The sequence below is a fragment of the Syngnathus scovelli genome, unplaced genomic scaffold (assembly GCF_024217435.2).
Source record: "Syngnathus scovelli strain Florida unplaced genomic scaffold, RoL_Ssco_1.2 HiC_scaffold_28, whole genome shotgun sequence".
Lineage (NCBI taxonomy): Eukaryota > Metazoa > Chordata > Actinopteri > Syngnathiformes > Syngnathidae > Syngnathus > Syngnathus scovelli.
This window is the reverse complement of record NW_026061370.1, coordinates 244,503-261,326: the sequence shown is the minus strand read 5'-3', so window position 1 is coordinate 261,326 and position 16,824 is coordinate 244,503. Positions and strand designations below refer to the sequence as shown.

At 49.0% G+C, this 16,824-nt stretch overlaps 1 non-coding gene and 2 pseudogenes across 1 annotated transcript; 1 reads left to right on the top strand and 2 right to left on the bottom strand.

Moving 5' to 3' along the window:
* Nucleotides 1-645: 645 nt before the first annotated feature.
* Nucleotides 646-853, top strand: LOC125993360 (U2 spliceosomal RNA; annotated as a pseudogene).
* A 4,618-nt stretch (nucleotides 854-5,471) lies between these two features.
* On the bottom strand, nucleotides 5,472-5,556 carry LOC125993368 (U5 spliceosomal RNA; annotated as a pseudogene).
* A 1,301-nt stretch (nucleotides 5,557-6,857) lies between these two features.
* On the bottom strand, nucleotides 6,858-7,023 carry LOC125993378 (U1 spliceosomal RNA). Its single transcript, XR_007490172.1, has one exon. It is a non-coding gene; the product is annotated as a U1 spliceosomal RNA (small nuclear RNA).
* Between the last annotated feature and the right edge of the window lie 9,801 nt (nucleotides 7,024-16,824).

Genomic DNA, 16,824 nt, shown 5'->3' with positions numbered 1-16,824 from the left:
GGTCTACCATTTTAATAGGTATCTACACTGTGTATTTGGATAGAGACTGGTCAAAGGGGACACATATATGCCTCGTGAACTACTACATGCATTACTGCGGATGAAGAAGAGTGAACAAATAAGTCATCAGACAAGTTTGCCGATTTTTTAGTGCCCATTAGAGCAGCACTCTGTTCCGTACTGTAACCTGTTAGGTTTGTTCCCAGTTCTTTATCTTTAATGCTCGATATGCTAACAGTAATTACCAAGAGAAAGCCTTCACAGTTTAACTATTTAATGTATGCCAAAATGATTGATGCACAGCTGTGGAGCCCTTTCTGCGAGATGCAGAAGAAGGTTCCTCTCCCAGCGCCAAGGTTCCTGCTCTTATACTACTCTGGCCGCCTTCCTGCAAGGAGGCGACTGCCTAGCCTGTGTGATAATGTGTGACCTTGTCATCTTAACCGAGAGCGACTTCTACATATGTGCAAAGGGTTTCATAGAGTAGAGAAAGCTAATAAAGCAAGAGAAGTGTTACAGCGATATAATGGCATAGCTCAAGCTCCCTAGCTAATCACATGTGCCAAAGAGGCCTATTCTAACAAACCGTTGGTGAGAATGGGTAGACGGGGAAGCCTGTAAGCGAGTCCCTCACTCGCATACTCCATCGCTTCTCTGCCTTTTGGCTAAGATAAAGTGTAGTATCTGTTCTTGGGTTTGGGGGATTAAGAGAGCTGACCGTAGAAGAGAGAATTTTAACCATAAAAGTGGTGATTTTACCCTTGCTTTTACTAATCAGTTCTGTTTTCATCCCAGCAAGTAAGTTGCTTTTAGAATTGGACCGAGCCATTTTTTACTTCACCTGGAAATCCAAGTCAGAGGGACTGAAGAGGGACACCATGAAGAAAAAGAAAAAAAATAGAGGAGAAGGAGTCCCGAACTTAAAACTCTTCCTCGGAAGCAGATATGTTGCCCTGCACCTGCGAAGCGCGCTCGTTACACCAAATGCATCGAAAAGCCAAGCAATGACACAATTCTGGATGGGCTCATACTGTCACGGTTGGGTGGTGGAGCATGGAGCAGGACGACCAAGTGCAGCTCGGACCAGGGTTTATTGAAGCAACTCAAAATACAGACTCGGTAAACTGACATGACTTAAACAATAACTTGACTGACTGACCGGGACGTGGAACAAGAAGACAGCAGGACATGACGGCACCAAGACAGGACGACACACCGAACGACAGGAACCAAAACCAATGACCAAAACCAATGACCAAAACCAATGATCCGACAGGGAGAGAGGGGCAGACAGGACTTTTATACACGACAGGTAACGAGAGGCAGGTGGGAACAATCACACTGATCATGGGCACACAGGAGGGGAGGGGCGAGCACACAGACAGAAACCAAGACAGACACATAGTGGAGCAGGGCGAGACGTGACACATACCTCCGGAAACTAAAGCTAATACCCATCGACCAATGAATTCCTGTGTCTTTTAACGCGCCACCTTCTTATTTCTTCACCAAAAAGTTTTTGAAGAACTTTAAATTAGAGCAAGAAAATAGTGACATTTTAACAAGTCACAGATCTATGATCTCTGTCGTACAGCGGGAAGTGGTTTGTCCAGTGCTCGGACCCGCATTCGGCGAGCCCACAACAGTTTGGCACAACGTCAACCACCCCGCCCTCTCGAAACAAACTTGTTGGGACCTGTCGTGGATGGTGGCCCATGATGGCCTCCCAGTCAGGTCCGTTATGCACTCCCGGGGCATATCAGCGCTCTCAACGTGCCCCCGACCTGGCTGTGGCGCCCAGGAGTCAGTGTGGCACCTGCTCAGGTAGTTCATGGCTGCCGTATACCTGTGGGCGACCTGCAGTTCCCGGCAAGGGAAGTGTTGAATGCAGACATCAACATCTCAACAGACCCTTCGCACCCAGGTTGCAGCCTGTTTGAACTACTCCCCTCCGGACGCCGTTATAGAGCTCTGTACACTAAAACCAGCAGACACAGAGACAGCTTCTTCCCCCAGGCTGTCGCTCTGATGAACTCACACCACTCTTAGAGTCTCAGAGTCATTACTGTGCAATAACATCCCGCTTTCCACACCTTTTTTGTTTACACTGTTTGTACTATGTGTCCTCTCTGCATCCATTGCAGCCTGGTCATCCTCGAAGAGGGACCCTCCCATCTGTGGTCTCTTCTCAAGGTTTCTCATTTCCCCTAGCTGGAGTTATGAGTTTTTCCTTGCCCTCTTGGGAGTTTAAGATCAGTTTAAGATCAGGGGATGTTTGAGAATATCTTTCATTTTTCACATGTTGTTGTTAGTCACCTAAATGTTGAACAGAGGCTGTGATTTACCGAAGTCAAATTCCTTGTTTGGCACGCTCAAACATGGCGAATAAAAAACTCTTGAATCTTGAATCTTGAACCTTGTACTCTATGGGGTGAGCCCGTTGAAAATCAAGCAAGAAGACTTTACAAAGCAGTGGCTCACTTTTGCTGCCATCAAAGACGCCATGTGGACTTCCAGAAATTTGCTGGTAAGGAGGCACAGACAGACAAGGAAATGATGGAATTGGGCTAAAATGGTGCACGAAAACAGTGTGTATTCACCTTTATATTTTGCTTCATGTAGCCTTATCAAAATGAATAAAACTTCTCTCTGTATGTGCATTCACGTGTAACATTGAAGGAGGTAGATATTTTGTTTCAATATTTAAATAAATACCATCATTGTCTATTAAGACACTAAAAGTTGATGGAACATTTTTTGTAGGGCTGCTGTGTTTTAACAAGGAAAGACTCATGTGCTTATGGATGAAGACGACTTGTACTTGTGATTGTGCTTGTGAACAGTAAAGAGGAGTGCTTGTGCAATTGACAGGGTTGGTTATTGTTTTTTATTTAAAAACAATATTTTTTGCCAAATTACAATAGACTGGCATGTGCCAATTCAAATGGGTCCCACCAGAAGTTAAACTGCATTGATAAACGAAGCCCCTTCGTTAGTCATCACTTTACCGTGGAGGAGGGGTTTGCACGCCCCAATGATCCTAGCAGCCATCTTGTCTGGGGCTTCATGCCCCTGGTAGGGTCATCCATGGCAAACGGATCCTAGGTGAAGGGCCAGACAAAGCACGGCTCTCACAAGCCCCTTATGAAGAAAAACATAAATGGATTTTGTTTTCCCTCGCCCGGACGCGGGTCACCGGGCCCCACATCTGGAGCCAGGCGTGGAGGTGGGGCTCGAAGGCGAGCGTCTGGTGGCCAGGCCTTCGCCCACGGGGCCCGGCTGGGCACAGCCCGAAAAGGAAACATGGGTCCCCCTTCCCATGGGCTCACCACCTGCCGGAGGGGCCAAAGGGGTCGGGTGCAGTGCAAAATGGGCGGCGGAAAAAGGCAGGGACCTTGGCGGACCGATCCCTGGCTGCAGAAGCTGACTCTTGGGACATGGAATATCGCCTCTCTGACTGAAAAGGAGCCCGAGCTGGGCGTGGGAGGAGTTTGGCGAGGCCATGGAGAATGACTTCCGGATGGCTTCGAGGAAATTCTGGTCCACCATCCGGCGTCTCAGGAGGGGGAACCAGTGCACCGTCAACACTGTTTACACTGGAGATGACGTGCTGCTGACCTCGACACGGGACGTCGTGAGTCGGTGGGGAGAGTACTTTGAAGACCTCCTCAATTCCACCGACACGCCTTCCATTGTGGAAACAGGGCCTGGAGACTCTGAGGTGGACTCTCCAATCTCTGGGGTCGAACTCACTGAGGTAATCAAAAAAGTCCTCTGGGGCATGGCCCCGGGGGTGGATGAGATCCGCCCAGAGTTTTTAAAGGCTCTGGATGTTGTGGGACTATCATGGCTGACACGCCTCTACAGCATTGCGTGGACATCGGGGACGGTGCCTCTGGATTGGCAGACTGGGGTGGTGGTTCCCCTCTTTAAGACGGGAGACCGGAGGTTGTGTTCCAACTATAGGGGAATCACACTCCTCAGCCTCCCTGGTAAGGTCTATTCAGGGGTGCTGGAGATGATGGTCTGTCGGGAGGTCGAACCTCGGATTAAGGAGGAGCAGTGTGGCTTTTGTCCTGGCCATGGAACAGTGGACCAGCTCTACACCCTGGGCAGGATCCTCGAGGGGGCATGGGAGTTCGCCCAACCTGTCCACATGTGTTTTGTGGACTTGGAGAAGGGGTTCAATCGTGTCCTTCGGGAAGTTTTGTGGAGGGTGCTTCGGGAGTACGGGGTGCTGAGCCAACTGATAAGGGCGGTTTGGTCCCTGTATCACCAATACCAGAGTTTGGTCCGCATTTCTGGCAGTAAGTCAGATTCTTTCCCAGTGAGGGCTGGACTCTGCCAAGGCTGCCCTTTGTCACCGATTCTGTTCATAATGGTTATGGACAGAATTTCTACACGCAGCCAAGGCGTTGAGGGGGTCCAGTTCTGGGACCTCAGCATTGCGTCTCTGCTTTTTGCAGATGACGTGGTGCTGTTGGCTTCTTCAAGCCGTGATCTCCAGCTCTCACTGGGGTGGTTCGCAGCCGAGTGTGAAGTGGTCGGGATGAGGGTCAGCACCTCCAAATCCGAGGCCATGGTCCTCGGTCGGAAAAGGGTGGGATGCCCTCTCCGGATCGGGGATGAGATCCTGCCCCAAGTGGAGGAGTTCAAGTATCTTTGGGTCTTGTTCACGAGTGAGAGCAGGATGGAGCGCGAGATCGACAGGCGGTTTGGTGCAGCGTCGGCAGTAATGCGAACTCTGTACTAATCCGTCGTGGTGAAGAGAGAGCTGAGACAAAAGGCAAAGCTCTCAATTTACCGGTCGATCTACGCTCCTACCCTCAACTATGGTCACGAGCTTTGGGTCGTGACCGAAAGAACGAGATCCAGAATACAAGCGGCCGAAATGAGTTTCCTCTGCAGGGTGTCCGGGCTCTCCCTTGAGAAGCTTGGTCATCCGGGAGGGACTCGGAGTAGAGCCGCTGCTCTTCTACGGTGAGAGGAGCCAGATGAGGTGGCTCAGGCATCTCATCAGGATGCCTCCTGGACGCCTCCCTTTGGAAGTGTTCCGGACATGTCCCACCGGTAGGAGACCTCGCGGGCGATCCAGGACGTGCTGGAAAGACTATGTCTCTCGGCTGGCCTGGGAACGCCTTGGGATTCCCCGGGTTGAGTTGGATGAAGTGGCTGGGGAGAGGGAAGCCTGGGAGTCCCTCCTAAAGCTGTCTCCCCCTCGACCCAACCCGGATAAGCGGAATAGGATGGATAAATGGATGGATGATAAACGAGGTTTTAAACGTGATTGTCTGTCTGCACTCGGCATAATTTCTCTGTTTATGTGAACATGTTCACACGTGCCGGTATAAATTATGTGAACGTATGATTGTTGCACGGAGTATGATATAGGCGGCTATCCGTTGCAATATTGATATTCTTTCGCAGAGCATCAACAAATTGAGATATACTCTTATTGTTCCTCTCCACGGAAATGGTATACTCTTTATTGTTCCTCTCCACAGAAATCTTTAGTAAAAGGCGAAAGATTTATTCGATCTGAAGAGAAACGAGTGATCTGAAAATCTGAGTCAAAACGGGCCACCCCACTGCTGGTCTCACTAAATTCACAGGCGGTCTCACACTCAAATTGCAGCAACCATTCCTTCTAATACAAACAATAGAAGTTGATGGATTTACTATACTTACAAGGACTCAAGCAAAATAGAATGTTTAAACGAGTATTTTGTGTTCATTAATGTCTCACTTACTTTAAACATTGTTGGCGCACAGGATTGTAGGTATCTGATCGAACACTGATGGCGCTCGTTCTTTCAATTATATTGGGCGTCTATTTTGATTATTGATGGTAAAAACAGTTGTATGTCTTGGTACGTGTACTTTTGGTCTGAGAGAACGGGAAATGATCCCATCCCTGTGTTTTATTTGAAAATTTGTAATTTCATAACTTTATTCAACACAAATCGGGAAACAAAATACGATCGTAATTTCTCAAATGATTTTTCAAACTTCGGAAATGCTCTATGTCTCCCTTGTGTCGCAAATAATTGAGGCTTTTGACGTTGCTGGCATGGTTTGGAGTGTAATTCACCTCCACTGCGTTGGTGGCGTTTGATATTTGACATTAGAAAATATTTCTGTCATTTTACTTTAGAAAGTAAAAGTTGTTTTCTAGAAATCCATACTTGTGATGTATGAGGAACAACAATCGGGCGCATTCTTAAAAAGACAGACCTACAGCCGACAAAAAGGTTTTGATACGTTCATATCATATGACGAGTCAGGAACGTGGTAATTACATATTATTTTGCATTTGCTAATTTGGTGAATACAGTTTAACGAGCAAATGCACAGTGTTAGAGATTCGCTCAGTCCAACTTATTTTGCAAGAACCACACGGGAGACGAGTAAGTCCCTTTAGACACCTGCAGGTGGAGAGTCCATTCGTCGCTGTGCGTACAGCGATGTTCGAATGGAGGTCTGACTCTCGCCTCCTGCAAGAGCATTTTTATTAAGAGAAACAGGGTGGGGGTAAGAGTGGACTGAATAGAGAAAGCCCTTGACCTCTAGTCAAAACATAGCAAGGGGTGTTTTACGACTTTGTGTAGGATGGGACACGCTAGGTGATTTATCACAGGTTGCATTCCAACATAAGCATAAAACTAATCTAGCTAGGTTATTTATTACAGGCTGCATTCCAACATAATCATACGATAAGAATAATCTGGAGAACCCTGACACACAGTTCCAGAGTACAGTTAATTACATAATCAAAAGCGTTCAGTGTGTCACAGCATCGCAGACTTAAACTCCATGTGCATACTACTGCGCTTAATTTTTGTTTTCATCAGAAAGACCAGAGGAGAGCGCGAACACAGTCCCCCACTACCAGAAATAATGCAGTCAAGATTCACACAGTAGGGGAATTTGCAGAGGTCAGCACAACCGTAGTGCAATGGCTGAGCCTCACATGGGGTGAACCACCTTCTTGATCATGGGCCGACGTCTTTACCGCACACGCCATTTTCAGTCACGGGCTTAATTGCTAAAAACGTGTGGTACACATACACACTCAGTGGATGAAACAGGATTCGTAGAACTGTTTAAGTCAAAGTCAAAGTCAGCTTTATTGTCAATTTGTCCACATGCCGAAGACATACAAAGAAACCGAAATTTCGTTCCCCCCTATCCCATGGTGACAAGACATGGCCCACAACAGACAAACAAGTAAACAAGTATAACAAAAGCGTGCTGAATAAATAATGAATAAATAACACAACAAATAAATAAATAAATAAGAGGAGCAAAAAAAGGAGCAAGTGTGCGTACAGCAGACATTCCAGAAAATAGCGCAACAGTGCCACACGCTACGCAGAAGGGGGTAGCGAGTTCAGGGCCCTAACAGCCTGGAGAAAGAAGCTGTTGGCGAGTCTGGTGGTGCGGGAGCGCAGGCTCCTATACCTCTTCCCAGAGGGCAGAAGGTCAAACAAAGAGTGAGCCGGGTGACTCACATCTCTGGCAATCGAGGTTGCCTTGCGGGCGAGATGGGAGGTGTAAATGTCCTTCAGGGAGGGGAGCGAAGCACCAATAATCTTACCAGCCGTATTCACTATGCGCTGCAGGGCCTTCAAGTTCTGTTCAGTGCAGTTACCACCCCAGACAGCGATGCAACTGGTGAGGACGCTCTCAATGGTGCCACGGTAGAATGTAGACAGGACTGCCTGAGGAGCACATGCACGCCTGAGCTTCCGCAGGAAGTACAGGCGGCGCTGAGCTTTCTTTGCCAGTGACGAGGTGTTTGCGGACCAGGAGAGGTCCTCACTGATGTGCACCCCCAGGAACTTGGTGCAGCTCACCCACTCCACCACAGCACCGTCGATGATCAGCGGCAGGTGTGTTGTGTGACCCTTCCGGAAGTCAACAACGATTTCCTTGGTCTTATTGACGTTCAGCAGGAGGTTGTTGTCCCTGCACCACATGGTCAGAAGGTCAACTTCCGACCTGTACCGAGTCTCGTCGCCCTTCGTGATGAGACCCACCAGAGTCGTGTCGTCAGCAAACTTCACTATGCGGTTGTCGCTGTAGGTCGCAGTGCAGTCATGCGTCAGCAGGGTGAAGAGCAATGGACTAAGCACGCAGCCCTGGGGGCCCCCGTGCATGCATTGCCTTTTTTAACCTGAGAACCCTAAAACTGTATGAATTTGTATTTATTGAAAACGTCCAACATTACCACTGAATAATATTTTTTTTCCTGAACAAGTTTTGAAAATGACAAATATATCAAATAACAATAACATAAACAGTTCACCGCCACACAGCCCCAAGCACCGGCATCGACTTCCAGGCGTGTGGCAGCGTGGACTTCCATCCCTGGAGGTGGCACTTCCAGCCACAGAGGTCGAAGAGAGCTCCATAGAATAGGACCGGGTGTGCGTGAAACATATAATAGTTTTTCAAACCTTCTGTGTCACTCCAAATCATTAAATCCTTCAAACTAGTGGTAGAGTGTCCGCCCTGAGACTGGAAGGTTGTGGGTTCAAACCCCGGCCGGGTCATACCTATAAAAATGGGACCCATTGCCTCCCTGCTTGGCACTCAACATTAAGGGGTGGAATTGGGTGTTAGATCACCAAATGATTCCCGAGCGCGGCACCGCTGCTGCTCACTGCTCCCCTCTCCCCCAGGGGATGGATCAAAATCACACGGGGATGGGTTGAATGCAGAGGACAAATCTCACCACACCCAGATGTGTGTGTGATGATCATTGGGAAAAAAAAACTCTCTGTCCTCTGTGTCACTTACAAGCAAAGCCACTAAAGATGCCGGTAGTACATGGGGCCCTTCGTCATCTTCGTCATCCCGTGATCGAATCCTTTGTCCTTTAAGTAAACAACCGCCGCGCCGCTGATGTCACTTGCAGTTCAAACTACAGTAATCCCTTGCTACATCACGGTTCATTTATCCATTTTTCGTTTTTTTTTTATTTTGAAAATTTGTGACAAAAAATCACGTATAAGTTGCTCCTCAGTATAAGTCGCCCCCCCACCCAAACTATGAAAAGAAACGTGACTTATAGTCCAGAAAATACGGTAATGACAACACACAATACAACAAAACACAACACAACAATACTTACCTTTCCTTTAAAATCTTTTTCTCTACCTAACACAGACAGATAATGGGAGAATGTGTCACAATGTGAAGGAGATGTATTGGGTAATGCAGAAACAAAATAAAAACTATTATTTAATGTTAGACACATTATCCACTAGGCTACTTTCCTCTTGACATTCATTAAATTGACAACGAAGGGACTTGAACCCCTTAATCTTCTGATCCAGTCAGTTAACTCCACTTGAATCTAGGCTGTAGATTTACTGTATATGCTCAAAAATCATTGCACTGCTATCACTTGTCAGAATTTCCTGTATGGCTATCTGGCCTAATGGATAAGATTTCAAATCTAAACAGGTATTCATGTCTAGTGTATCATCAAATTGAAAGAGGAAAATATGTCACGGTCGGGTGTGGAGCATGGAGCAGGACGACCAAGTGCAGCCCGGACCAGGGTCCACCGAAGCAACTCAAAATACAGACTCGGTAAACTGACATGACCTAAACAATAACTTGACTGACCAGGACGTGAAACAAGAAGACAGCAGGACACGACGGCACCAAGACAGCACGCCAACACCGAACGACAGCAACCAAAACCAAAACCAATGATCCGACAGGGAGAGAGGGGCAGACAGGACTTTTATACACGACAGGTAACGAGAGGCAGGTGGGAACAATCACACTGATCATGGGCACACAGGAGGGGAGGGGCGAGCACACAGACAGAAACCAAGACAGACACATAGTGGAGCAGTTGGGGGCGAGACGTGACAGAACCCCCCCCACAAGGGACGTCTCCCGACGTCCCAAAAAAAAAAAAAACTAGGGGAACCGAACCGCGCCGCACTCGGGCGGCGACTTGGGGAACCGAACCGCGCCGCACTCGGGCGGCGACTTGGGGAACCGAACCGCGCCGCACTCGGGCGGCGACTTGGGGAACCGAACCGCGCCGCACTCGGGCGGCGACTTGGGGAACCGAACCGCACCGCACTCGGGCGGCGACTTGGGGAACCGAACCGCACCGCACTCGGGCGGCGACTTGGGGAACCGAACCGCACCGCACTCGGGCGGCGACTTGGGGAACCGAACCGCACTCGAGCGGTGACTTGGGGGAACCGAACCGCACTCTGGCGGCGACTTCGGGGAACAGATCCGCACTCTGGCGGCGACTGCGGGGACAGATCCGCACTCTGGCGGCGACTGCGGGGACAGATCCGCACTCTGGCGGTGACTGCGGGGACAGATCCGCACTCTGGCGGCGACTGCGGGGACAGATCCGCACTCTGGCGGCGACTGCGGGGACAGATCCGCACTCTGGCGGCGACTGCGGGGACAGATCCGCACTCTGGCGGCGACTGCGGGGACAGATCCGCACTCTGGCGGCGACTGCGGGGACAGAACCGCACTCGGGCGGTGACTGCGGGGACAGATCCGCACTCGGGCGGTGACTGCGGGGACAGATCCGCACTCTGGCGGTGACCTAGGGGACAGAGCCGCACTCTGGCGGTGACCTAGGGGACAGAGCCGCACTCTGGCGGTGACTTCGGGAACAGAACCGCGCTCGGGCGGCGACTTGGGGAACACAACAGCACACGGGCGGCGACTTGGGGAAACAGAACCGCACTCCGCGGAAACTCGGGGAAACACAACCGCACTGGGGCGGCGCCTTGGGAAGTCTGTACCGCGATCGGCGGCCACTCACAAAGTCCGTACAGTGATCGGCGACATTCGGAAGGCGGGGCTGTGCGCGGCGGCAAGAGCCATCACGCGCCGCAGCAGAGGGAGCGGAGCCAGGGACGATCGCGGGTCCGACGCAGCTGGCTTGGATGTCTGGCGACGTTCGCGGGTCCTGCGACGCTGGGGTGGAGCCCGATGGCGGCCGTGAGTCTGATGACGCCGGGGGGGCACTCCGATAGCGGCCGCGGGTCCGGTGTCGCGGCAGCGAAGTCCGACGACGGTCGCAGAGCTGATGGCGCCGGGGGGGAATTCCGATGGCGGCCGTGAGCCCGGCGTCGCTGGAGCAAGATCCGATGGCGGCTGCAAGCCCATGGCGCTGGAACATGCTCGGATGTGGATCGGGCGTCGCAGCGGGAGCTGGTGGTGAAGGGTGGTCCAAGCGCTGGCCGCTGTGATGGTCGGATCATTCTGTCACGGTCGGGTGTGGAGCATGGAGCAGGACGACCAAGTGCAGCCCGGACCAGGGTCCACCGAAGCAACTCAAAATACAGACTCGGTAAACTGACATGACCTAAACAATAACTTGACTGACCGGGACGTGAAACAAGAAGACAGCAGGACACGACGGCACCAAGACAGCACGCCAACACCGAACGACAGCAACCAAAACCAAAACCAATGATCCGACAGGGAGAGAGGGGCAGACAGGACTTTTATACACGACAGGTAACGAGAGGCAGGTGGGAACAATCACACTGATCATGGGCACACAGGAGGGGAGGGGCGAGCACACAGACAGAAACCAAGACAGACACATAGTGGAGCAGTTGGGGGCGAGACGTGACAAAATATAGGTAAACTGTTTTTGTGCTGTTTTGATCTTTGTTGTGGTGACCCCAAATGTCAGTGACAAAAGCCAAAAGAAAGAGGCACATTTTTCATCTGATGTACAATTTTTAATTTGTTTCTCTTGACTCCAGTTGAGCAACCTGTGCTTGCTGATATTCACAATCCCTGCTTACTTTGCTGCCCTACCCCTTAAAAGAAGAAAAAGTTATTTTAGTCTGAGCAACCTGCTCCCTACTGAAAATAGGGTTTTCAACTAAGGTTTCCAACTAGGACTAGGGTTTCCAACTAGGGCTAGAGTTAGGGTTAGGGCTAGTTTGGACTAGGTATATAAAAAGTCTGCCCCACCTGAGGACCGAACTCTTGACCTTTAGATTGTGAGACTGGCATGCTAGCACCTGCATTAATGAGGCTGTGCATTTACAGTTTTACAATTCTTTTTTACTGTAAAATTGATCCAACCACCGGCCATTTCAATCAAACTGAACTTCACAGAAAGATAAAGTGACTTTTAGTCTGAGCATTCTGAAACTAGGGTTTCCAACTCGGGTTAGGGAAGCCAACTAAGGTTTCAAATTGTGGCCAGGGTTTCCAACTGGGGCTTCCAACGAGGATGAGGGTTTCCAATTCGGGCTAGAGTTAGGACTATATAAAAGTGTGCCCTGTGTGAGGGTTGAATTTACGACCTCCAGATTATGAGACTGACACACTACCACTTCCGCGAACGAGGCTATGCATTTGCAATTTGTGCAATTGTTTTTTACTGTAAAATTGATTCAACCACCGCCCATTTTGATCAAACTTAACTAGGCTAGGGCTAGGATTTCCAACTAGGACTAGGGTTTACAGGTAGGGCTAGATTTAGGGTTGGAATATATATAAATCATGCACCGTGTGAGGATCAAACTCTCGACTTTCAGATTACGACACTGACGCGCTACCGCCTGCGCCAACGAGAATTTGTGGCACCTGTCTTAAAATTCTATTTTACTGTAAAATTGATTCAACCACCGGCCATTTCCATCAAACTGAACTTCATCAAAAGAAAAAGGTACTTCTGTCTGACCATTCTCAAAGTTGGGTTTCCAACTGGGGCTAGGGTTTCCAACAAGGGCTCGAGTTAGGGTTAGGACTAAATAAGACATAGCCCCATGTGAGGGTTGAACTCACGACTTTCAGTTTACTAGACTGACGCGCTACCGCCTGCGCTACCGAGGCCATGAATAGTTGGTTTTACAGAGCTATTTTACTGTAAAATTGATTCAACCACTGGCCATTTCAATTAAACTCAACTTCACAGACAGTAAACCTTATTCTATGTATTATTTATTATTCTTTTCTATACTGTCAGAAAGGTTTTGGTTTCTGATTTCTTTTTTGTTGTGCTGACTCCCCCCCAATCTCCATTTTCAGTGCAACAAAGTGACAAAAACCAAAAGAAAAAATGCTTTCTCTATTGCACACTAGAGCCAGCATTTCCAACTAGGGCTAGGGTTTCCAACTAGGGTTCCAACTCCGGGTAGGGTTTCAAACTAGGAATTCCAACTGGGGCAAGGGTTTCCAATTAGGGTTTCCAACTCGGGCTGGGGTTTCCAACTAGAGACAACATTGGACAGCTGCCACTTGTTGGGAACCTTTAAATGTTTAGTCTTATCAACGAATGTGTTTCAGAGGCCAGATTTAAAACGTGGCTTCTGGTTTTCGTGAACCAAACCCATTAAAAAAAGTGAAAGAATGAAACAGTTCTTAATAGGAGAAGCCTGGTTAGCTCAGGTGGTAGAGCATGCAAGTCTTAATCTCAGGGTTGTGGGTTCTATCCCCATATTGGGCAGCCCACACTTGTCGGGAACCTTTGATTCTTTAGTCTTATCAATAGATGTGTTTCAGAGGCCACACTTAAAACATTTCTCTATTTCCCCTAACCCATTCAAAAAAAATGAAAAAATGAAACAATTCCAAGGTCGAAAAGCCTGGTTAGCTCAGTGGGGAGAACATGCGACTCTTAAACTCAGGGCCGTGGGTTCGGTTCCCACATTGGGCATCCTTGCTTGTTGGGAACCGTTAAACAGTCTTATCAAGGCCACACTGAAAACATGGAGTATTTCACATGGCGATGTGGCCTAATGGATAAGGCACCTGACTTCGGATCAGACGATCCCTTTCATAGTCAATTTAACGTGTCATGCTTTGAAATCAAAAACTTGACTTCAGTCTGAACCAACTCTTGACTGATTGATTGAACTTTATTCATCCCACAGCAGGGAAATTCACTTGTCACAGCAGCGCATATCAGTGCAATAATAATACGAGTGCAAGAATAAAACAAGTGCCAGAATTACAAAAAAGGGTAAATAACAGACAAGGATAAACACAAGTGCTGCTAGTAGAGACGAAACACATTCATTTTATCAGGCGGCATGCATGTTGTAAAGTCTGACAGCAGAGGGAATGAAGGACCTGAGGAACCGTTCCTTCCTACACCGAGGGTGCAAAAGTCTGCCGCTAAAGGAGCTGCTCAGGAACCGCACACTCTCATGGAGGTGGTGAGAGGTGTTGTCCATGATGGATTTAAGCTTAATCAACGTCCTCCTCTCACCCACAACCTCAATGGAGTCCAGGGGACAGCCCAGAACAGAGCTCGCTCTTCTGAGCATCTTATTCAGTCCCCCCCTGTCCCGGTCACTACTGCCCCCACCCCAGCAGACCACAGCGTAGATGATGGCCGAGGCCACCATAGAGTCATAGAAGGTCCGGAGGAGAGCCCTGCACACACCGAAGGACCTCAGTCTCCTCAGCAGATGGAGGCGACTCTGGCCCTTTTTGTACAGGATATGGGTGTGATCAGTCCAGTCCAGTCCAGTTTGTTGTTAAGGCGAACACCCAGGAATTTGTAGTTCTCCACTACCTCACTGTCCGATCCCTGGATGTTCATTGGAGTGAAGATGGGTGCTGTCCTCCCGAAGCTCACAATCAACCCCTTCGTCTTGCTGGTGTTGTTCACCTGATGCTGGTTGAGCTCACACCAGCTGACAAAGTCCTTGATGACCAACCTATATTCCAGATCGTTCCCCTCTGCGACATTTCAAACAATGGCCATGTCGTCGGAGAACTTCTGGATTTGGCAGTGTGCGGTGTCGTGGGTAAAGTCTGACGTGAACAGGGTGAAAAGGAAAGGAGCACCCTACCCTGGGGGACACCAGTGCTGCAGTGCACCACGTCGGACTCACTGCGATGTAACCTCACAAACTGCGGCCGGTCGGTGAGGAAGTCCGTTGTCCATGCAGTCAGGCACTGGTCCACACCCGCCTTCTCCATCTTCACCCTAAGCAGTGACGGCTGGATGGTGTTAAAAGCGCTGAAGAAAACAAAGAACATGATCTTCCCAGTGCTCCTGTTGTCCTCCAGGTGAAGCAGTGTTCTGTGCAGTAAATAAATCAATGCATTGTCCACCCCAACACCAGGCAGGTAAGCAAACTGCAGGGGGTCCAGCTGCGCTCCCACGAGTGAACGCAGGTGACCCAGGATGATCCTCTTCATAGTCTTCATCAGGTGGGAAGTCAAGGCAATAGGCCTGAAGTGGTTAGGCTCCTTGGGGCATGGCACCTTTGGTACAGGGACCACGCAGGAGGTCTTCCACAGTACTGGGACCTTGTTCAGGCTCAGGCTTAGGTTGAACAGGTACCTGACCACACCACTCAGCTGGTCCGCACAATCCCTGAGCAGTCTCGGCCAGATGCCGTCTGGGCCCGGGGTCTTCCCTGCTTTGATCTTTCTGAAGTGAACCTGAAGATCTGTAAAGAAGAGGGGGATGTCGGAAGACCGGGGTGATGGAGTGGAGACAGGAGACAGAAGAGTGACTCCGGGGGAGGGGGTTGGTGAGCTGGCGGGGGGGCTGGAGTGTCGAAGGTGGTAGAAAAAGATGCGGAGCGAGGTGAAGGGGTGGGGGGGAGGCGGAATCAAATCTGTTGAAGAACAGATTGAGTTCATGCACCTGTTGGATTTTGTCCACAATTTAGGGAGTGCACTATCTGCGCCTCACGGCAAAAGTCATTGCCAATCACCAGTTATCCAATTTACTCACTGTGTGCTCGTTTGATTTCTTCAGATTTAGGAAAATGCTAAGACACTGAAGCAGAAATTAGACTTACACAGGTTGGTTGAGTTCAATCACAATTCTTGTTCAGAAAGCTCTGTCTTCAGGAAAGTACAATACAGCGCTGGGCCTTTCAAGAGCGCAAAGTCTCCATTCAGAAAAGGCCACCTTCAAGGTTCTTTGGTCAGCTTATATTCAGTCGGCCAGTGTGGGCCGAGTTTGATGGGTGATGAGTCTTTGGGGTGGGGCAAGTTCACAGGAGAGTTTGATTCCATGGGAGTGGGTGCTGGTTCGGTGAGAGCTGGTTCCGTGGGGTTGGGTGCTGATTATGGGAGATTCGATTTGTGGGGGCTGTTGTTGTCCTTTCCGTCTTTCAGCCTTGACGATCGTCTTTGGCTTGGCTGTCTCCCTCTGGCACCTGCTGGTTTTATCTCCAAGTGACCTTCCTGTAAACATTCTTGCACATATACTGTTCCACCTCATCCATTCATCATTCTTTCAATTTTGTCATTTTGTACGGAATTATGTGAGCTTTTGGCTGTGACATCATCTACCTATTTATTAATGTTCCCTGACCATGCAAAGTTTGTACTCACCACTTACCATGTTTTTGTTTGTTTGTTCTTTTGATCTCCATGTACTTGCTTACGTCATCATATTCTTAGTTTAATCATGCTTTCAACCATATCTTTTCTTTGTTAGGCAAAATATTTCCCTCTGTCCAGAACGTTCAGTAGTAATCGAAAACTGGTGTCTAGAATTAGTCAAAACATAAGATACAATCAAGTACTGAACATTTTTAGACGACTTTGGCAGTGTCCGTGATTTAGAAAATCATCAGGCATGCATTGAACAGTTCCTTAAGGGTCATTAAGCTATTCAGGCAATATATCAAAAAACATTTGTTATTTCAAAGTGCTCAGAAATATATATATCAGATCATAAAGTTATAAAAACCTTTCTCATTACCACTTATCAAAAATGTCTAGTTATGTCTGTAAGGGAACGGACAGTACAGCCAAGTGCGTAGCGACGGACTTTATTGGAGAAGGGGATGATGGGAACAGCGGGCGCTGGAGCGGCGATCGGGC